This window comes from Harpia harpyja, chromosome 3, assembly GCF_026419915.1.
Source record: "Harpia harpyja isolate bHarHar1 chromosome 3, bHarHar1 primary haplotype, whole genome shotgun sequence".
Classification (NCBI taxonomy): Eukaryota; Metazoa; Chordata; class Aves; order Accipitriformes; family Accipitridae; genus Harpia; species Harpia harpyja.
The window spans coordinates 50500292-50524830 of NC_068942.1; the positions used below are offsets into that span (position 1 = coordinate 50500292).

The following is a 24539-nucleotide window of genomic DNA, read 5'->3' on the forward strand; positions in this document are numbered from 1 at the left end:
AAGGAAAAGAATGAAGCAAGTTAGTTACCATGTTTTTAAAAGAAAAGGTTAAAAAAAAATATTAAAAAGAAATACAGCTCATCGCGCTTTTTAATGCTCTGCATCTGTTTCAAATATACAATACAAAGAATTAAAGATAAAATAACAGGAAAATCATACTTATTTTCCCACAGAATATACTGCTTTCAGCATAGTACATTTCAGACCAAAAGATTAAGCAAATGCACGTATTATGCTCATATGGAAAGACTGTCTTAGATTGTATCAAAGTGAATGTTTTCATTTGATTCCTCTCTTTCCAGGCTAATGTAGCAAACCAACTTCTTGGACAAAATGTGTTTGAAATTCTTTACCTTCCCTTAAAACACCTACAGTAACAATAATTTAAAAAAAAAAACAAAAAAAAACCAAAAAACAAAAACAAAATCCTTGGCTAAAGCAAATATGGTATAGCATGGACAGTTAAAATAGTTGTCTTGAACAGGACATGATCTTGATTGTTCAACCTGCCATCCATCAGTATACAGAAATTCATTATGTGCTACAGTGTATCATTATTCAGCCTATGGAAATGAAGTACAGCAGGAAAGAGTATCTAAATGCTGAAGATTTTGAAATAATAAAATATGGCATTTGTACATCTTAAAACGTTTATCAAAATGTCTTCAAATGAAGGGTATTTGCCTATAAATCCTACCTTTCCTCCTGTTTAAACAAGTTTCAAACTGATACAACCTCATTAATGTCAACAAATTTATTCCTTATTGACTTATTGCTATGAGTGAAGAATGACACCCAAGATAACAATTCAATATTTATACATATTTTTCGTAGCTTTTTTTATGTACGTTTTACAAACGTGTCTCAAAGTTTTAATGTACCATCTGCTTCATGATATTGAATTAATATGATGTTTTATCTTACAAAAATACATTTTTAGTAGCCTACTGATATCCATTCATCCAGGTTTTGTGGACTGTATATGTAATGGTAACGCTTTTCAGTTTCACAATCCTTTCACCAAAATGCTATCTAAAATCTCAGCAACAAGTCAATACAAAATACAATTAAAATTTTATTAGCAACGTTCTCATTTTACTGCCTCATTATAAAGTCAAGCTTATTATAAAGTCAAGCTAATTTGGAATAAAAATGCATGCCCTATAAATAAGCTTTTTCTAGTTTTACCCATTTTAGATATTTCCAGCTATTATGGTAGCATCAAAATCAAATCTTTGAAAATTCAGCATACTACAGAGTTGAGAAACATTTATATTTTCCACTTACACAATATCTACATTAAAAATTGTAACATACCATATTGTATTTTGCACTGAATTGTTTTACAGCATATATAGAATTTTTAAATTCTTTAGAATTTCATTCATGTTCATTGACATCAAAACAAAAGATGTTCTACGGAATAAATAAAAATTAGGTGCTGACTTATTCTAAAGGAAACATAAAAGTATGGCATTGAAAAAACATTTAGCCCACCCATATACTAAATAATCTAAATAATCCTATAAAACACAAACATCTCAATATGTGTATATACTTATATACATATTTGTGTATATATATAGACACACACACTGAAATGTTTTTTTTATATATATTTATAGACACACTCATTTTTAAGTCATGACACCTCACAGTCATTTTAAAATGTAGTTCAAACTATTTGGCGATTTTGAGGTGCCCTTTTTTAGTTTTCCTATCAGAAAAAGAAGGAAACCACTCTTAAGATTTGATTTGGTATTTGGGATCTAGATACAAAATGTATTAACTAATTGCTAAATATAAGGAATGTTCAGATTTTTAAAAAATATATATATTTCAGGGGTTTGTTTTGGTTTGTTGTTTTGTATGGTTATTTAACTAACATTGCAAAAATGTGAAGTTGTAGAAGAACAGTCACCCAGGAAAACTCAATAGAAGGGTGAATCATTTATTGCATGGCACAGCCTTCATGATTATGGTTTTGTGCCACATACTATAGGAAACATTTACTTGACTCCACTGATTTAAGCCATACTAACAGCTTCTTTGGGAGATTGACTACTGTGATTTGCCAGATTCTGCTTGGTTTCATAACCAATGTGCACAGTTCTGACCAAGTTAGGCATAAGCGCTTATGTAAGTTTAAGAGAAGAACCTAAGAACATAAGAAGGTATGAAAATACACTCTCATAACCACACATGTGATTGCAGAAGTAACTAGAATATTTCATTTTAGGACAGCATTGTAGCACATGTAATATCATAGCTACACATGCAACATATGAAAATCCAGGTTACTGTAACATGGCTAAAATTACTCTAAAGGATTGGTGTAGTAAAATAAAATAATGGTTTAATTCAGCCACAAAATTAAGAAGGAAATGTTCTGTATGCAACAAGAAAGACTTTCTCAATAAGAAACTACTACTTTTCTCAATTGACACCACAAAAGTTCATTTGGTTCACTGCTAACAGCTCTGGTTGTTCGACAAAATTATCTGTCTAGTCAGAGGAAAGGTAAAGAATGATCTCCTCCTCCATACTCATCCACTCCTACCTTGTCCAGAAATGTTTTTGTACTTAGCCATACAAACAACAGAGAAATTATGATGCATTTTGGAAATCTTGGATTTGCTGGTTTAATATGTTATATGTTTGTCTGCTTCCAAGATAAATAAAAATACCGTTTTCTAAATATCCATTTTAGAAACATCAGGTTGTGTGTTTTAACTGGCAACTCTCAAATTGTTTTAGTATAGGAATATACCCCTGCCAGGGTGAATATTTCACCTATTAACGTACAGGACATCTTTTAAAAATATACATGTATTAAAAAAATTAGACAATATGCACAACCTATTTTAGACTAAGATGTCACAGGAAACATTATATTCCAATCAAAATTCCATTTTTAACAGAACAAAAATACATCCGTATGCATTTTGCTTAAAACATAAGTAAAATCCTACTCTTCTTGAAATGAATGGCAACATCTGCATTATTTTGAGATACTAAATTGTAACATTCCTGTATTTGTGACAACTGATTGAAAATGTTATTTAAAAATGGAGATAATTGCTTTAAAAAGCAAAACATATTTAGGATTTTTTTTTTTATTTATGTTATATTAATCTTTCTACCAATTTCTAATTCTCCGTTTCCTGCATTCACTTGATTTTCCCTGGTTTATATATTGGAATATCAACTCTTTACAGCAACATTGGTTGTGTTGTATACTAATACAGTATCTAACATATTAGGCTACAGCCCTCTAGGTGCCAGTACAAATGAAATCATGCAAATTTTTTTTTTTTCCTCTGTTGAAGCCTAAAATCCATAAGGTCACTTAATTACAAGGTATAAAATAATACAACAAAATTCTTGGTCTCAACTCCGGTTATACAAACAGAAATTGAAACAGCAAAGATTATCTATTTGGTTTTGTTACCTGCACCACCACCATTTTTTTAAGTACTTAACTCCCCCTCTGTCAGGGAAATTGGACAGCGGTCTTACCTCCCTTTTACAGATAAGAAGTTCAGAAAGTGATTTGGATGCAGAAGTGAGAAACCTAACTACCACCCAAAATACGTGCTCTGAGCTATCCAATAAAGGTATCTTTGACTATGCAGGAACATTAGATTTCCAGGCTTGTGTGTATGCTCCTGGCTATGTGGAAATTTGTGCTGCAAAAAGGAGAGTATCTAAAGCAATTATGAATGTAAGCTTAAAATATATATGCAATTTAATTTTTTTTCAAATGCTGTAGGAAGAAAAAATGGAAGGAACTCAACTTCTATTTCATGCCAGATAGATTTTATAAAAAATAAGGATTGCAATTACGACATTTGCTTACTCACAAAGCAAATTACTTCCTTCCACAGGCATCACTCTCATCCTATTTGCGTTGGCATAAGCAAGTTCAAAAATCAGGCTCAGTGAGTATAATACTTCTCCCCTGAAAAGGAATCAAACTATAAAAAAATAAAAGAAACAAAGTAATTTCACTGCATATGTTTTCACTAATACATATTTATGTCTTTAAAAGCCTTGAAAAAGGTGCAACAGTCAAAGAAACTGTGGTGCTTAAGAAGGGCTCAAACCGGAGAGCAGTTTGCTGCCCTCAGTTCCCAACAAAGTCAGCAGAGAGTTGATGAAACTCTGCACTTCAGAGGAGGATGCTCGGTACTCAAAGGTTCTCAGCCATTATGTCCAGAGGACACAATTCAAATTGCTTTAACTTAGTATTAGTGGCTCATATTCACCCTTGCATGCTGCAAAATCCTAGACTCCTCAACTCTGTATCAGCTAATTCCCTAATCCTTTTCCATTTATTGAACAACCCACTTGCATAACCCTATGCTGCTCTCAGCTATCATGTCAGCATCACGTAAAAGTCCTCTGATCTACCAAACTGAAAGTCCTGGCTCAGTTGTGGGAGCTGAATAGCATCTACTGCATCTACTGTGGAATGCCAGATGTTCGGTGATTATGCTGTGCCACTTCTCATCCCCTCCCTTATGCTGCAAGGAGATAATCTGCATTGATATACACTATGAGAGTATATCAACACATGCAAAATTTCTTTATGGGAAGCAGAACCATGACCAAACCTGCACTGCTACCCACACTAACACCTCATGTTCTATCTCCCCAATTCTCATTCTCACTCCTCTCGTATAAGCACGTCCAACTACCTATAGCAAGGTTCCCAACCCCTTTCACTTTTCTATTACCTTATTTCCTTGCCCTCCCTCTCTCTTATGACAGGTGCTCTGGTTATATTCTCACTTCTCAGTCTCTGGAGGCGGGGGGGTGGCAATCACAGACTCGTACCTTATGTGCCACCCAGCTAATATAAAGTATTTACCTGGCAAACGTAGTGGGAGGATGAAATGCATGCTGACTGGCTAGATAGCAAGAATTAGCACTTGATGTGCCTGTTTTGCCAATTAGACTAACTGTACGTAGGAGGCCAAAAACCATGGCTTTAAGTTTAAAGCTTCACATGGTGGTGTGGCACATGGCTGTACCAAATTACACCAGAAAAAGAAAAAAGTCTCACTGGTTATACAAAATAGCATCAAAACTTGGAAAAAATGAACCCAACAATTTGACAGTGGAAGCATTTAATTGCATCATCCTCTGCTTATTCCACCTCACAGAATTATTTCTGAAGAGATTGCACAGAGATTAATGAACCAAGGAGCTTTTTTATCTGTTATTCAGCTTCCCCTTTTCCTCTCTTATTTTCACAAGTTTAATTATAACTCATGCCATGAATCTTCTGTAATAGTTGTACTTTACTTCCATTAAATCTTTCAACTACTTGTGTAATGTTATTTTATCTTAACAGAGAAATACCTTTACAAAAAGGTTCCTTCTAATCTAACAAATTCATCCTAATCTGGCACAATTCTACATTTTAGTGTCTCTAAAGCAAATAATTGTATTCCCTTAAAACTATATTTAAATTGCTATCTTCCATTTTGTCTCTTTTTCTGTCTTCATTGCTCATCAATAACTTTAAACTCTTTAAAAGTCCATCTGGGGTCTGGATTCTATACCTATGAAAATTTCATGCTATTTTAGCTGCTCATTTGACTATAGGCTTGGAGTTGATCAGAGGGTATTCTGAAAGCACAAGTTCCTGTAGAGAGCAGGCAATGAAGAGTAAGAGTCACATGTTATTTCTCTGTGTGGCAGGCTAAACACACTGCTACAGTAGGCTGTTATTGATGTGAGTAGTCCTACGCTATCCATCCTTAAACTGAAGCAGCAGTATGACGAAAATCTGGGATAAAAATCAGGATCAACAAAAGATGTGATAGAAGTGCACTAGAATTAAGCAGAAAGATAACTAAGTACTTTGCAGGCGAGATGATGCCTGTACGCACTTAGAATTTACAGCCACACTCCACCATATCAGGCAACTCTTGGAAAGTCCCTGGCTACATACCCAATGTCAACCAGAAGTTCAAGGCAGAACAAGCTACCAAAAGGTCAGGAATCATCCTATGTGTACAGCAGGCAGAAATACTAGGCTGGTCTGGACAGGTGTTTGTTCACATCGGACTTGGGCTCAGCCTCCGACAGCAGGCTTACACAGCAAATCTCTACTGATTGCACATATGTAGCCTCAAGGAAGTTAGTGGAATTTCTCTCACTAATTTCAATAGCTCTCGATTGGGTTCCACATGTACATATGATGAAATATGAACTTACTTTTTCAGAGGTATCGTGCACTGAACAAATTCCTGGTGGCTTAGTCCAAGAGTATACATTTTATTTTTGGAGAAAATACTTAGAAGGAACAGAGGCATCTTTCTAACGGTCTGTTTGATATTTACTTACAAAAAAAGGAAAATATCCATAAAAAGAGAAGCAGTTGTTTGTAAATTTATCTAGATCATAATGTAAATAAACCTAGATCATAAACTAGTCTTCATCTTCCCTAATTATATTTAAACTCTGTAAATGCCATACCAATTCAAGTTCTCTCTGTCTATAAAAGGATGTCTAGAATGGAAACATTCTGTGAACAAGTGCAATTGGATTACAGGAAAAGCTTAGCTGCTGCTACTTTGTTCCTCAATATAAAGCACATCTTTTTTTTCTAGACACGTTCGTGTTCCTGAGATTTTCTTCTTATCACAAGCAGCACATATATATGTAATATTTTCTCATATATTTTACCTGCAATTATTGCAAGAAGAACGTCACTTTTGCTGTTTCTCTATGTTGCTACTTTGTGGTATTTCTGCCCTCATAACTAATGTTTCTTTCAAGTCAATTAAAAGTTAAATTAATCCATTGAAAAAAATATTATTGCAAGTAAGAGGTCTTTCTCAAGTTAAAATCATACTAGATTATTACAAATATAATAAATTAAAACGGCAGTGCAAACAGATATTCTAAAACATTTATTTGTATCTGTCAGTACATTGCAGCAGGAGTTTGGGCCGATTCCCACTCTACTGTTTATCACAAGTGTTTATTTTGTTCCAGTTCTCAGACCTCCTCTCAGCTGAAGCTGCATTTCTCAAAGGTATTATTTCATTTTAGTCCTAAAAACTATTATGCAATAGAAACTTAACTTCAGCTTAAGTGCTCGGGAATAATTGACATCTGAAATCATGAGGCTTAGAACCTTGGAACAAAGGAGAACTATCTACTGGGGAAAGAATACCTAAGATTTTTTTGCACAAATTGCTGCTTTGGCTTTAAATCTAGACCATTTTTCTATTAGCATTTTATATTAAACCTTGACACTTTTGGGGGGACTGAAAAAAGTACCTCCCACTTCTTTTAGTTACTACTTAATTACAGTTCTGCCCACTTTAAAGTATCAACATTAAGATTTTTCTTTCATGCTTTTAACTAAAGATGTCATTTGGAATGCAAACTTCTCACAGCAAGGAATTAACAAATCATGTTTAAACAAACAAACAAACAAATTCTCCAGTCTCTGCTTTAGTTGCCATTCTGTCACCAGTGTGTGTGTAGGCTCTAACTCATAAATAGAAAGGCTTCTTCTCTCAAAAGCAGTTTTTACTAAATGTGTGCAATGCAAGTTGTGTGTGGAGAGAGAATAATTATTAAAATGATGTTGGTTATACAGGTGGTTGATTTTATGAGATTATCTAGTTCTGAACAAAGTATTATTAAAAATTTACACACACATATGCACACACAAAAGTCTATGAGTAGTTTCATGAATATCCCTCATGAAAACATGATTCAAAAGTATAGGAATGGAAGAAACCAAATCCTCCATGAATTCTCTATGATACATAGTTTCAATAACATAGAGAAGAAACTTAACTTTTCTAATTTTTTTCTGTGTAGCATAAAAACAACATTCTATATTTTATGCATTAATGTTTCATGAGTTTCAAATTACATTTGCAGAGAAGTGTAATGTGTTTTGAGTAGCTTCATTTATACTTTTCACTTTTTTATAATTAAAAAAAGAAAGAATGAGCTGGTTACATACTTAATTATACAAGAGCAAAAAAATCATAGAATTTCATTCAATTGCAGATTATGTGGTACACAGAAAATTAGACATCTATATTGGCTGTGCCATTATTCAGATGAAACATCTTCTAAGACAGAAAGCAGGAATACTAACTGCTCTGGCCAGTAAAGTCTGAATGACACTTTCAGTGACAGTAGAATGTTAACCCTATTCTCTAGCTAAATTCACAATAATTCCCCCTCCCCCTATCTAAAATCTCCCTTTTTTCTTTTCCTCATCTAATTTTTTGCATGGTGCTCTATGAATACCTGCCAACATTCCACAGAGTCAAGGATGGGTTTCACAAAAGCATGAATATTTACAGTAGTATTGAGTATAGTAATTTGGGATGCTTCTGACTGAAAGACACCATATAATTATAATGTAATCTCGTTATTGGAATTCCTGAAAAGACACTTCTCAATACAAAATAGTCTACAAAAAATGCAGATAATGTACATTATTTTAAAAACAAATATGCCTCACTGATGGCATTAAGGAAACTCCCACTGTTTTGCATTAGACCAGATCTAACTCATAAACCCCATTCCAGATTCCAAAGTGAATCCATCTTCCTGACACAAGTTGGGGCAAAGGTGGTGTATCCCTTTTTTTAATGCTTTCCCAGTCACAGAACCTATAGAACTTTGGCTCCTCATGGCTATTAATTCATTGTCCAAAGAAGCATTGCACTGGTTGCTTTCCTGAAAAATCTTCAGTCAAAAGAAAATAAGTACATAAACGACCAGGACATTTCTGCACTTCTCAAGTCAACCCTTAAAAAGCTGCATCCATTAGCTTTACATATACTCCCCAGTAGCAGATCAGCCATAAACTTGTTCTGAATGATATGCTGTATTTTAACTAGAAATCTTATACTTGATGAAAGCAATTACTGGCAGAAATCCTATGCCTGAAACATACGGGAGATCTGATAAGATGTTCATAGCAAATCTTGGATGGCCTATAAGTACAGACATTTAGGAACCCATTTTCCATTGACTTCAAGGAGATTGAGGCTTCCAATTTTTTTTTTTTTTTTTTTTTAATGGCTGTGGACCTGCAAGTCCAAGAGAAGCCTAACAGTATTCTTAAATATGCCTTTGACTGAAGTAGAAATTTTCAAGATTAATACGCAATGTTAACATTACAGCACCTCACAGCTACTGAACAGTGCCCAATTTTCAGTACAAACTTTGATAAATGTGGCTAAAATACACAATGATGTGCTTCTAAAAAAAAATCAATGCAGAAAATGATACAATGTAGTTATGTCACTTAATTAAATTCACAGGAAAGGATAGCCAATAGCAAAGTGCAAAGGGACTTTCCATTACTTTGTCAATGACACTTTTCATTGAAGCTGACTAGAACTTGAAAGCATGGAAAAGCTTAAAACAGGATATTAGAAATACATTGAAATACTCATCCTCTGACATTGCCGGCATTATATTTTACATAATTTACATAATATTACATCATTATTTTAACAACACACTAAACATCCAAATCAATTTAGGATTTAAATCCAAATTTAAAATCAAAATCACATTTCAGCATTCCAGGTAAGAATGCTCAAAATTAATCTCAGAAAACTACATTTTAAAATTAATCTATCTATAGGACTGATAGGACAAAAGGAAGCTAGCACTTCCAATTTGTTTTCAGATTATTTTTGCTACAGTTGATTTCTACAAGATATGTAGCACCTTTATTAAGCATTCATTTGGCAATTCAGAACAAAACGTAAGTTCTCAACTCTATATCATCTGGAGGAGGCCTCTCTTTTCAAAGCTGTGAAAGTAAGGTGATTTAGCAGAACCATTTCAATTCTATGGTATGAAAAAGAAGGATTTGTAAGGACCATTAAAAAAAGTCACTTCCCTTGCTCAAGGCTCCTTCAGATCTTTTTGTGGGAGGTCAAAAGAAAAACAGTTTGATGATTAGCAGTAGGAACTTTATTGTTACTTGTATCAACAGGTTTGTGATTTCCAAAGGAAGAGAGCAAAGTGCTCAGAAGATATGACAGTTTTTAGTCCTTTTCTTAAAATACACTGTCAATTTCCATATTTCAATATTTCTATACTCACAAATATCCACCAATTTTGCTATCACAGGTATCATATTCTGGTTGTTTGAAAATTCAAGTTTTAAGTGAGAAGCTGTGGGACTGAAAAAATCATATAGATTGAAAGAATGAGGTAAAAGAAAGTGCAACTAGCTTTTACCTAGAATCTGAAACATCTTGTTATTCTGAACTGAGAAATGAGGCAGACTCCAAGAATATAAAAGAGTACAGAAACAATAAAGATCAGAAGGGTATGTAAATTAACATAAAAATATCAAATTTCTATTTCTAAAGAACTATGGCAATATAAATTACCCTTCAACATTTACTAACAGTTGTCATGTAGAAATACAGCAATTTTTTAGTCATTTTCTTTGTTAGATATGGTGAAAAATTCTGCTAAACACTTTGGTTTTGACTGATGGCTGATAGTCGGATAGATTTTAATCACTTCAGCTCATCACAGCTACTAAAAGATTTTAGAACCATGCCCTAGTTGTTTCTTCTGATCCTTGCTTGGACTTTGTACATATGGGGATAAAATATTATTGCTAAGATTTAGCAGTGGGTATAAGTACATATATATGCAAGTATATAGCCATTCATCAGTTGTTTCTCTAATAACAATTTAAAAAAGCCTACACTTCCATGATTTTTTTTTTTTTTTTTTTAACATTGAAGAGTTCCATCAATTCAACTTTTAACTGATCACAATTACTACTTTGAGAGAGAAGACACCTGCAGGAATTTACTAAGTAAGGGTGTTTTGATAGTAACTGCTTAAAAGTTGTGAAATGGAATCCTGTGTACTAGGAAGACAGTCTCTGTGATAAAAAACACAGCCTACGATGGCATGGATGGAGAAGGAGGAGGAGGATAATTAGTGGGCAGCAGATTACAGAGACAAGTGAATATACTCCAGCTGCAATACACCACACCACCACTGCTGGAAAAGCACCTGGCAAAGGTAAAGGTTCAGCCAGTCAATGCTGTTAAAATGCCAAACAAGAGTCTGGTATCAGTGATCCACCTCAATCTCATCAGTATTTTACTAGACACCATGTTAGATTTACCTGCTGTTTAGAAAAAGAAGGGGTTTATACTATTTTTGGTACTTAGAACTTCTACTATTTATTAAGCATTTCAATTTCTTCCCTGCACAACAAAAAACCCCTATATAATTACATTTGCACATCCTTCAGCACTTATCTAAGTTCACTTTTCCTTTACTGTACTCGGATAATATCAGTATTTTTTAACCATTACACACAGAGGCTATTAGTATCTCTGTATTAGTATCTATAATATGGTAGGTATAAATTTAGACACAGATGACTCTCATTAAACAATCCACACTTCTATTGATGAGCACTGCTCGGTGGAAGGACTTGATTGCTCAGTACATGAAGTGGCTCACTGGCACGGAAAACTGTTATTGGTATAGTGTTTGACATCTAGAACTGGATTTTCAATTAAGCAGGACATTTGTTTCAAAAGAACTGAACTTATGGACAGAAGGAGACAGCTAGTAATGGAAAAAATGTACTTTTTTTTCCCAGGACTTCTCAGGACTCTAGAAATATTATATTCTATGAAACAGGAAATTAACAATAATTTTAAAAAATGCATACTTAAAGTTAGACTCCTAGATGCTTATTTAGGCTTCTTAATCCAAAAAGCATGCTTGCATGTTCAGCAAACCCAATAGCCAAACCATTTATTTAGAGGATTTAAAAAAACCTAAATGCAAGCACTCATTTAAGAAACTCCTAGTAATGAGATTCTTTGCCAGTTCTGAATTACAGCTGCATGCCCATGTCCTTTTTCTTGAATGTCTCCTTAATAATCTTGTAACGAAGAGTTTGTGAATCACTGATCAGGGATATAATCACTCTGTGTAAAAACTTACTCCTTCTCATCAAAGTCCATTATGTAAACTATTCTAACATGAAAAAGAAGAGTGGAAGGTACCTTGTCAGGTCTAGGCACTGAACTGTAATGACAAATGTTTTCCTAAAAGTAATATAAACACAAATTTTCTCACGAGTTCCTTACTTGATTTAGTAAACATCAGTTTTCCTTCAGTTATAAACACATAATAAGATGGTAGAGCCAGAGTTTTTAAAAGGAGGAAGATTTTAATCACTCATAACATCTAGGTAGGCACACAATTTAAAAAAAAACAAAAAACCCCCAAAAACCCACAAGAAGAGGGAAGTCCTTCTTACCATTCCCACTGACGTAAGATTTCATGCAAAGCTTAGAGAAATGGTAAATCCCAAACCACCTGAAGATATCACTACTATATATACACACACAGACTTCTGTACCGTACATACATACTTCTATATGTGACTCCATAATACTTGACTACTTTTAAGGAGAAACAGTCCTATTGCATTTAGTCTCTAGCCAACACCGCCCACTCAGAGTACAGAAGCTACTTATTCAGCAGTGCCTCTTTAAATCGTTTGTTTGCAATTCAGCTGATTCTAAAAACAATAAGGAAAAACAAAAAGCAAATGAGTCCATATGGAAGACATGCACATATTCCTACTCTATACAGACACAATGGATGGAGCCTTCCCTTCCCCCCAAGCCCATCAAGTCTTAGACTGTCACAGCTGCAATCATGTCAGCCATGAGTGTGCTTATGCACAAAATCAAATGAAACCTCTCCACATTACAAGATCATGGAATAAAAACCCCACTCTGTTGCAGAATTATTTAAAGAGATTCTCCAACCTTTCTTTGAACCCAAATTTCTGCTCTTAACAATATTAAGTAATGTAAATAATGTATCTTTTAACTGAGAGGTATCTTTTATAGTCAGTCTATATTTAGTTACACATAAAGAGATAAGGAGAGACAGAACAGGGCATTTTTTAATGGTATATCTTGACCTAACCTGGCACCAGTTTTGCACATGCTCTTTACTCACGGATCACAAAATTGTAAGGTAAAATGAAAGATAAAGCTTATAATATCAACCAATAGACGTAAAGTAAACATGCTGGAACGATAAATTACTTGCTACATTTATAACTGTAATGAATGTGGCAAAAAGCAACCAATAAAGATGTTAAAAGATGAATGTACTGCGTCTAAATGAACACATTTGAGTTTTCATGGCCATAAAATAAAATAATAATAATCCCTAACATTCCCTTCTATATTATTTGTAATTAAAATCCTGGGGTAATTATTCTGTTCTCCATTCTTCTCAGCAAGAGAAGGAAGGGGAGACACACGTGAATTAAAATCCTTGTGGCAACCTCATTAATGTCTCAGCTCAGTGAAAATAAGAGCATATTTATTCATGTTCTGACCTACAGGCTGTTCTGCATAGCTTCATGGTGTTTTTCACTATAAGAACAGTGGAAAATGGCAAGAAATTTGGCTTATGCAAAAAGCATCTGGTCCATCTAGATTAATGGTATCCAGGGCTATGGCTGCTTTGCACCCCTGGCTTTGCAAAAGATGATGGGCAGCAGAGGCTTGATCCTTTCTGTATCAACTGTTGCTTAACTATTAAAAAAGAATTTTGTATAGCGAAAACTACTCAATGAAATTCTCAGGGAGGCTATCTCACAGATGTAATTTGAAAATTATTTTCAAATGAGAAAGGAAGTAAAGGACAGTTAAAGATAAAACACTTAAATAACCATATGTCTCTAGGTCATAAAAAATAGTAATTACTAGAAACTTTTATTAGAAAAGAGGTAGTTTCACAAATGGGTGGGTGTCTTCAAACTTAATAAGCACTACTACAGGACCCCGTAGCCCTCTAATGCTAATAGAGCCTTCTGACAAGCCAATTCAAAACCTTCCTCTCAGAGCCTGACGTTACGTCTCTGACAAGGATCAGAGCACAGAACAAGGTAATATCAAGCTGCCGGTCTCAGGAAATATATCAGTAACTACAACTAAGTTAAGTGGTTGGCTTAGAACTTAACATTCACCCCAGTCAATTTATATGTATATGTTTAATTTATATGTATATCTACTTTCTGGTTTACCCTTTTGTAAACTTGTAGTTATACATTTTTAACCAAGATAGCCACAAGGGAGTAGTAACTACTGCTGAAAGAGAAAAAGAACACTGGAATAAGTGGAGGCAATGACAGAAATTAGCAATTATTTGAGTAAACAGAAACAAAAAGATTGATAGGTGCTAACGCAGGCCAGTTATGAAAATCAGCCTAGCTTATCAAAAAAAGCTATAATTATAAGAGACAATTGAAGGTACAATTGCATCCTCCTTGGTAAATGTGAAGATCCTGGATTTAGATCATACCAAATTTACCTCAGTGGGGAAAATTGTATATATTTATTATTAAACCACATATTTGCAAACCATATTGTCTCCATACCTCTGTACTCTGGGTTATATTTCTCATACAATGGGAATCTGTAGAGCCAAATTTCATTAAGGAAAACTATAAATAAGCAAAAAAGAAAAAAATTAGCAACTTTTAAGATTTAATTTAGCATTACAAAAGCTAGGCACAGGCAATACTTGAATATAGATAACTTGCACATATTAATAATTTTGGCTAGATAATCAGCTGATATAAATGTTCACATGGAAAAAAAAAAAGACTCCTTATGCAAAATAAGGCTGTGGGGCACAAATGTTAAATATAGCTGTATTTACACATACACGTCATAGGTTTTTATACCTGTATTACATATGTGTAATTCTGTGCGTGCATTAACTTGGAAAAATACCTTTCCAAGAATAAATATGGAGTCAGCATTTTCATAAGTTGGATTTAAATCTCTCTTTTTAAAGATACACTGAAAAAGAATTTGCATCTAACTCTTGCCTTGATCTCAGCTCCTATGCACACTATATAAATATTCTTCAGCTTCCACAGATTACAATTTATTTTTGAGACAGACAAATACAAAAATAAAAATTAAAAAATGAATGACCTGTCTCAAAATGAGATAAAGGTGAGGAAATCAACATTTACTAATCAGTTTTGATTTCATAATACATTTGTCCCTTTTTATAATTTAACAAATGTTCACTGTGAACATTGTTACAGTAAAGACTCTTTTTAGACAGAGCTCAATAAATGCATTATATATTAATATAATCTCAGAAAGTTTACATAAAACTGCAGTCTGAATTATAGTTTTTATTAATATTACTATGCAGTATTATTGCTAACAATGAGATTTATTTTACTATTTCAACAGTAAAAATAAGTTCTATTTCAAATAAAAATATTCTTTTATTAATTTTGAAATTACAAGATGCTTTTGGTGATGTTAAAAAGCACTAATTTTGCTGAGCCCTCTGACATTCAAATTGACAAGTTTACTCTTTTCACTTTTATTGATTTATTTTTCTTACCATCAAAATAAAATTCAGATAGGTCAAAACCAAAGGCTTTCTGTATTAGTAGTGTAAATAATAGGACAATTCGTAGCATAATAAAAATTTTGTATTTCACAAGCCATGTATTCAGTTAACTTCTTGTCATTATCATATTATATTTAAGTAATTCTATTTTGGTTTGAATAACAAGTACTGAATAGCACATAGGCTATGGAATATAATTACATTTATGAAATACCTGCTGTAATCATAAGACTTGTAGTTAAGGCATTTTACAGCTCATGTTTTTTGACTAGACTCCTTAATAAAAATAAACCTAGCAGAAAGGTATCTTTATATTAAAAAATATTTTTATACTAAAACATACACAAATTATCGGCATTAGTAATATCTAAATTAAATTCTTAAATTCAGATTTCAAAACATAACTTTCATCCCATCAACGTTGTAACCTCCTCCTTTTATTACCCTCATTCACATGTGTTCCTATTAATGTAAGGTAGGCATAACTTACAATTTACTTAGAAATCACATGCAGCAAAGACAACCCTCAATGTATACATGCACATTGTGTACAGTCAGTCTTTACTGTAAATGTTAATGTAAAGTGTAGCAATTAATTACCTAATTACTTTTGACACAGTTAAAGCAGGAATTTATACAAAACAGCTCAAGTACAGGTGAAATATAACCTGTGAGATGTCTTTAACAAACAGCTATCTGTTATTTCCTTCTATTTCTAAAACTGAATGTGATAATACTGGTTCTAGACAATATTTACACAGTTATTTTACTAAACATTTTAAATATATTATGATCAATAAATATTCTGCAAAGATCTGCATATCTTTTGACTTGATTTTTTTTTTCCTGCATCACTTAATTATACATGAGCACTGGTCTGCAGAAGATCTGGAGGAATTGTATTTTGCTTCAGTACTCTTTACTAAAGAACACCATTAATCACAGTTTAATCTGTTTCATAAAACAGTTTTATTCCATAAAGCAGTAACACTTTAAAAGAGCTTACATGGAGACTGCACTTCAGTATCTCATGGGTAGGGGGCAGCTGTTAATTTATTATCACAATTATTACAATTACTATTAAGAGAATAAAGTGGATCAAAATATTCTTACTGCATTTATGGTTTGGTTAAGTGAACAGCAAAAATAACCATAAAAAGCTGAGAAGCATGGAGATCATGTGTTAGGTTACTAGAAACATGAAAGAAGAATTTATACTGCAGAACTGCCAAACTGCAGGCTTTCAGAAACTTTAAAGAAATAGAAATTTAAAACACACTTTTCTAACCCTATCCAAATCACAGGTGGCAAGTTCAATGAATGAATAATCTATCATGTAGAAGTTTATTATTGCTGAATTATGGCGGGCGGGGCGGGGGGAGAGTCCAGAAAGACTCTGATCTCTAAGGCTGCATTTGCTGAGGTGTCACTTGAGAAGCAGGGGAAAACAGAAGGCCAAACAGCCAGCAGTCACTCTGTACCCCCAGACAAATACTCTTTCAAGGCTACAAAGTGCAAAGACTCAAACGTAAATCACTGGGAGGTAACAGACCACTGGACTCAGCCCCTGGGCATTTCTAAGGATGCTTATTAGAGTCTATGGTCATGATCCTCCCACGGATCCACTATCAACTGCAAACTATCCCTCTGAATCACTGTTACTACTTGTAGGGAGTCTAATTTATTTTCAGAAGGAAAAAAAAACCAAAACCAAAAAAAACCCCAAAACCAAACAATGCCAAAACCAAACCAAACCAAACAAAAAACCAAGCCCCAAACCCAACAAGTGTGAAAACTACAGGCACAAAACTAGGGGAAAATACTGCTTCTGAATAAGATGCAGTTACATACTGTTTTTACTGCAGGGTAAAGGTATTGACTGACCATCTTAAGTCTGGGATTCTATGCTACAGGCAAAGATCTCAACAAATGCACCTTATCTCTGGAAGAGGAAAAACCTCCCACCTCTTATTCCCTATAGTGCAACAAGTCAACCAGCTTTTTTCTATGATTTGTACACAAAGAACACTCATTTTTCACTCAAGTCAGGCAGACACCTACTTTAATTGGTGGGTTTATCTCACATCTATCTATGACTTCTCACCATCGGATGAATTCTCAAAGCATGCAAAAGGCAGACAATACATCTAGCATACAGCCTGCAGGAAAGCGTAGGGCATTGCTGCACTATTCCTACAAACAGCTTGTGAAAGTGATGCTTCAGATGGCACAAATTAAATATTAACTAACATATGTCCAAAGCAGGATCTTCTAGGGCTAGGCCTAACCATGCCTCACTCAGCTTACCTCTGACACATTAGAAAAAAATTGGTATTGCCTTTTCTACCTTATAGTCTGTGCTGTACAGGACTTGTCCTGGTGTGACAGTAAGCTCTGTAACCTCAATGTTTCTTCCCACATTCTCACGATCTGGATCACAACTCTTGATCATATAAATTCTGAACTCCTTAAGAGCTGATAAGTTAAATTCTGAATACTTGAAAACTTATGGTCTAACCTTCATGTGACTGATACAGTATGCAGCAGAAAAAAGCAATAAAGTCATTCAGATTTGCATTCTGGAAATTGCTCTGACATTCTGTTTTCTCTGGATTGTTCAAATAGCAAAGAGCGCACTAAGTGATTATTTGCCTGTATACCTTAGAATATGGTATGTCACCAAACCTGAGTATTAAGGACTCGAAGTCAAAGATAATCTTGGTTAGGCCACAGAGTCACATGCTGCCAACTTTCACTCCAGCCCACCTGGGGTGGAACTTGAACATGGAAATATCTGGCACTTTATAACATGCTATTTATTTTCATTTTGTATCTATAAAAGAAGTATGCTTAAAACAGCTGGAGCAAAGAAAACGAAAAAAATTAAACACCCCTTTGCACAGGACATTTGAAGACCTTTACCATATTTTGACAAAGAGAAGAATGTGTATTCTCCAACTTTTATGGGTTTAACGATCTTTTTTCATAAGCAGATAGGACCTTTTCTTAGTACAAGGACATGGACAAATGCCAAAACCTACGTATCATAACTACAAATATCCATAAATGAAAGAAAAAGATCTTCAATTACAGTGTGAATTTTTTTTTAACTCTTAAACAACTTGAATAAGATATCCCTGCAAGTCTAAAGCAAAATCCATTCAATCCAAAATGCATTATCTTTTTACATGTTCACTCCAAAACATTTTAAAGTGAATAAACCCCATAACAAATCATAAGCGTTGAGGAAAATGTAAGGATAACTTTTCTCCTGAATCTCAGCATGTTCACAGAAGTAACACTGATTTAAAAATAAATTAATGAGATCAAAAGCAGGCTTCATTAAAGTCACACTACAGTAAAATTTATATGCTTTCTAAATCATCTTTGTTTGTTTCCAAAATTCTACTTTTATTCACTTCCTTTAACAAATTTTAAAACTAATGACTAAACTAAGGATTAAAACCAATGATAGGCTGTCTTCATAAATGCACAAGAGGGGTGACCATGTAGTATCTTGTTAAAAGCTGTTTTCTTACAAGAAAAAAATAAATTAGTTTGTTCCTTTATTTTATCATATTTTTTTCAAGCTTTACTTTTACAATAACAACAACAACAAAATCTAACAAACAGGTAGAGTTCAAAACATGAGGAGAAATTGACTTAAGGCATTTATCCATTTTAATATAAAAGGAAAAGTAATGCTGTCCATTACACTGAGAAAGCGTATCTTTCTGAAGAGGGGGTGAAATAGGAAGCTAACTGATTCTAATTCTTTTCAAGCATAAAATCAAAACAAGATACACGAACATAGAATCACTTTTTTACTTACAGGACTACAACTGGCAGATCATTCATGACATCCTATGAATGATATGCCAGTAGTATTCAGAGAATTAGCAGTGAGAAGCTGCATCTTTCCCCACATCTCATGAATGCTCCTGACAACACTGCCCCTACATTTAAGAAGTGAACCTAAAATTGCTGTGTGGTAGGCGAGAGGAGAAGAAAGGAAACAAGTAGATCAATATAAAGGAATATGAACACAAATAATTACCTACATAGTTGTCCAAAGGGGAAAACTTGAAACAGACATTAAGAAAGAGTAAAAAAACCCAAAGCATATAAGATTTTTTTGAATTGTTATGTAAAAATCTTTATAGCATCTAAAAAAATTCTATTTTAAGGAGACAATGCAAACAAAAGTGCTGGGCTCAGATACTGCAAAATATTGGGGAAAAGTGATCAAAGAGCAAGAGAAATATAATAAAAGTAGTGTATTGACCTGAGAAGCAGAAAAAAAATGTCTACAGTTAGTCTCTGGAGTATAGGTTAATTCTGCTTAGAGTTTAGCCATGAAATGAAGCATTTCAGCTGAAAAGCAGCAGGGAAGGTTACCTCTGAAGCACTGGAACCTCTACTGGAGCCCTCTCACTTTAACAGGGGAATAATTCTCCCTAGCCTTTTCTAGATATGTTATCTCAACCATTATTTATTACGTGCTGTCCACAGTGTGCCACAGGTAACTTGTAATCAAAAAAGGAACTCTGTCTTCTTATTAAATTGAAACAAAAAGGTCACTTTTTAGAGATATGAATTCACAATCGATAAAATTATCTACAAATGTGAAATGTAAGGGTTTTCTCACACTAGAAAGAGAAGTGGTTTTCTAATTAATGTAGGCACTTTCATTCAACCTTGTTACAACGCATGATGTTCAATGGGGAGTCAAAATTATTACTGGGTAAGTCTACAACAGCAATAGCAAGACCTAAACAGAAAAGAACTCTGAATGTGAAGTTGAATAACTATTAAAACTGAAGATAAAAGTCCTTACTGAGACTTAACCAAAAGGACGTTATGTTGAGAAATTATGTGAAGAATTTTTTTGTAGGCAGCAAAAGTGTACCATAAGTCTGGGGACCTTCCAGAAAAACTCAGCAAAATACAGGGCCTATTTCTTCAACTGTATTCACCTAAACATCTGGTGAGGTTCTTACAGTTATCATATAGTTCTGAACACCACTGTCACACCAAACCTGATTTCTTTCTCATGCATCTATTTGTGAATAAAAAAAATGGTTGGATGCCATAATTAGAAGAATGTATTTAATATATTAATAATTTATTGTATTTGTGGTCTTCATGTATTCATAATTTTAGAATCCGGTGTACTAAATTCTTTAGTAATGGGTCCATATAAAACATTGTCTATTAGATGAAGTGTCTTTCAAACAGCATATTACTTGTGTGTAGAAGTTGGATATCATCTTCTGGATGTAAATAAAATGGTTATATTTCTCAATGATCAATCTGACAGGTTGAAAAAAGGTCAAATCGTTATCTCACAGAGAACTACCATGGCAAATATTCTGAACAATCAAATTAATAAGTTTTTTTAATTCTACAGCGCCTTTTATCAGAATGCTAAATAACTTTATATTGACTTCGCTTTTAAATACATGGTACTGAGATTTGGAAAGATCAAGTGATACATCCAGCATCAGTCAATCTGTGACAGACCTAAAAAACAAAACAGATTTTCTCAATACCACTGTAAGAAATTACATGAAAATTCGGGAATTAAAATTAGATGAATATTGCAGTTAAAATATCAGAGAAATATCAGTATCTTAAATAACCCTCACATCAAATTGCCAAAGGCAAATAGAGATAGTATCTCAATGGCCTATGATGCCTATCTAGCATCCTGGGATCATCATTAAAACTCAGTATTTGTACTTTAAGATTAATCTACTGATAAAAACCTTATCATCTGAAGTTGGATATTATACATATTTCAAAATTCCATGTCCTAATGATAACGGAAGACTAAACCAAAGCTTGCTTTCTTATTTCTTATTCTAGCTCCCACAATAAATTATATATTAAATGTAAGTGATTTGAGTTCATCAACCCTTTAAAAGCTGTCAGTATGCTTTACACACAGCCTCTCTCTATTTTCAGATTCTACCTCTCTATCAGGAATGAAAAGATTATACTTCTGCAAGCCATTTTACAGACAGGGATAGGGCTGTTCCTTAAAGTCAGAAAGAAGGACACCATTTACATCAATCATTACAATTTAGAGATATCAATTAATCCCCCAATCTCTAGTTATATGTGTACTATTATAACCCATTGCAAGCTATAGATTGTGCATAAAATAAAGAGATAACACAAGCCAAAAGTACAAATTCCTGATACCGGGATTGTAACAGCCACACACTTCTGCTGCACTTGCTGGGTACAGGCAGTACCAAGAAAACTGGCTCAGTCCCATCATGTAAAAAGGTTGAAAAGTATTATTTATTACAGATATCACAGCAACCAGATCATGTAGATATGCTCCAAAAACCTGTAAACGTTGAGGACTGAATGGACAAATCCTACACCTATCTACACTCCACAAAATTTATATTATACTATATTAACTGATAAAATAAGAGTTTCAACAACAAAGAAGAAAAATAGAAGGTATAATTGTATAAAATGCAAATCTCATGGGAAAAAAGTAATGCATTTAAAGTAAAAATAAAAGAAGGCTTATATACTAAGTTAATGACACAAAGTTTGTGACGATAAATCCTATTATATTACTGAGCTCAAGCCTATCTAAACTATAAGGGAAGGGGAAAGGATTCCTACCTATCACTCTCCTGACTCACTTGCAAGTGGGAATGTGCGTTTTGGCCTTTAATTCTCTTACAGCCAGTAGTAAAGGTCAGCAGCTGTATCAGCCTCATGGAAAAAGGGAGGATTGGAGAAGGAAACACACAAGGGTTTGCAACTGCATTTATAGCTGTACATCAAATAGACAAAGAAGAAATACAAAGCTTAGGTTTATATCACTCATGTTTCTCCCTCTAAAATAATAGTAGCATCAGTAAAGCAGGGAGATAAGAAGAAAAAAATAATCTTGTAAACAAAATATGTAAACAGTTTAATTATAGAAATACTTGTCTATCTAATGTCACTTAACTGTTAAAATTTTAAGTATTAAAGCTTGTACCTTTACAAGGTACTACAGAGATAAAGCAAGCATGTTTTATATAATGTTTATGGTGTTATTCATCACTTTTGAGATGAAATTGCCACTTGAAGTATACTGTGGAAAAGTAAAATTGATTTCTTCCTTCTGGTAAATAAAAGTAAAGCTGTATTCTGCCAGCTCCAGGGGCATCAGCAGAACAGTTTCACCACTGTAGCGATATGTCTGTCAGTGTTCTGTTATAAACAGAGCTGACAAAGTTCATGAGGGGGTAACACAGAAGCTTTCAGTCTAAAAGTACAGAAAGCTTGAGTTCTCTTCCGTGACAGGCAGACAGGAGGGGGGGGAAGTTATTTGAAATGTCCCTAATTCTATTGCCTCTTTGGTTCTTTCTTCCTTGGGAAGTTTGCAGTGTATGAATTTTTAATGCAAACAAAGGCCCAAGGAAGTTCTACTGAAAAAATAAACAAGACATTTAACAACAATAATATTGACAGATGTATATCTTCCTGGAACAAAGAACTAAAGAAAAAAAACACTTCCAACTCAGAGGTTTCTGTTGCATCTGTGGCAATTCAGTATAACACAACACATGACAGTTCTGAAGGAACTGTTTTCTTCTGCTGTATAAGACATTTTAGAGACTATCCTCTTCTTGACAAGCATAAAACAAGTAGTTTCATGAACACTGGACTTTTCAAAAAACAACTGAACAAAAGCTGAAGTTGCCATACAAAGGAGTTATGATCTCATCTGAACAGAGGCAAAGTGAGTCATTAAAAGGAAGACATCATAGAAGCCAGATTTCCTGCCCAGCTTCCTCCGACCTCTGCTGGCAGAGCTATTTTCCTCTTGTGGTAGAAAGTGTGCCTAGAAATTGTTCTGCCCACTATGCAAGCTCTGTCAGGAGAATACAAAGGACATGCTCGTAAAGCGGGAAGGATCACTTCAGGTATGCTCACCAACAACTTACTCGACAGTTCTCTAATTCCAATGACTTATGGGGAGTCCTCCAATCCAGTTTAAAAATCTTACTCCAACAGCAACCCAGCATTAAGTATTGCTCAAAGCTTGCTTAATCACCTTACTCATCTTTAATATAAAATATCTTGTCACAATTAAAATGTTATAGAAAATTGAGTGATCTTAAGCCTGATATGTTACTATAGCCACGCAACAGAGTGCGCTGTGAATTTATCTTACACCTTAGCACTAAATTTCCTGACTTCCATCCAGTTAAATAAGCTCTCTCCTGTTATCCTAATATAACATCTTGTGAGAAAACCCATACCTGAACGGCTATCTTCTATTGAGAATCGTCTTACACAGCCACGTATCAAAACAAACATTTGTTGTTGTTCTCTAATACTCTCCTACTGGGTACTTACATGACTACTGGCAGGTTTGAGATTACTGTGTTGGAACCTATTTTCATGCGACAGCCGCAGTGCAGATACTTGTCGATACGCTGGTGCTGAATGCTAATCGCTACTACAGTCAGGGAACAATTGCCAGCTACGTCACTTATCACTAGAATGAACAGAAAGGCCTTAATTGCCTTATCATGTGCTTTGTGCTTCCTGCTGGAATGGCTAGAAATCGCAAGGAAATACTAGGAGGGATAAAATAATTATAAACCAGTAGGAATTTCAAGGGTTAATGATAAAAGCAGTTCCACAAATCACTTAAGGAACTGATTACTCTTCTTCATATATACAACTGTAATGCTGTTCAAAAGAGATCTTGATTATTTGTATGAAAACTGAATTGAACACAGGTTATGAATAAAATGCATTAAAAGATGTAATGTGGGATTATAGGCAGGACACAAAGCATACATTTCTCTTAGTTTGTATATTCAGCTATATCACTTGACAAAATTCTCATAGAACAACTTTCTATAAAAATAAGTATTTTTAGCTATTAAAAAGTCATTTAAAGTTTATACACTGCACTATAATTTTGATAATTCAAAATTCATAGAACAGATGCAAAGCAGGTACTTCTCTGATGCTAATTAAACAGCACGCTCAAATAGTATTTCCTGTAAATAAAAGCACCTCTTCCTTTTTCTCCAAATAAT

At 34.0% G+C, this 24539-nt stretch overlaps 1 protein-coding gene across 5 annotated transcripts in view; it reads right to left on the bottom strand.

Annotated features, from left to right (window-relative positions):
* Positions 1-24539, bottom strand: part of NOVA1 (NOVA alternative splicing regulator 1) — a 156866-nt gene that overhangs the window by 3151 nt on the left and 129176 nt on the right. The window lies entirely within an intron of this gene.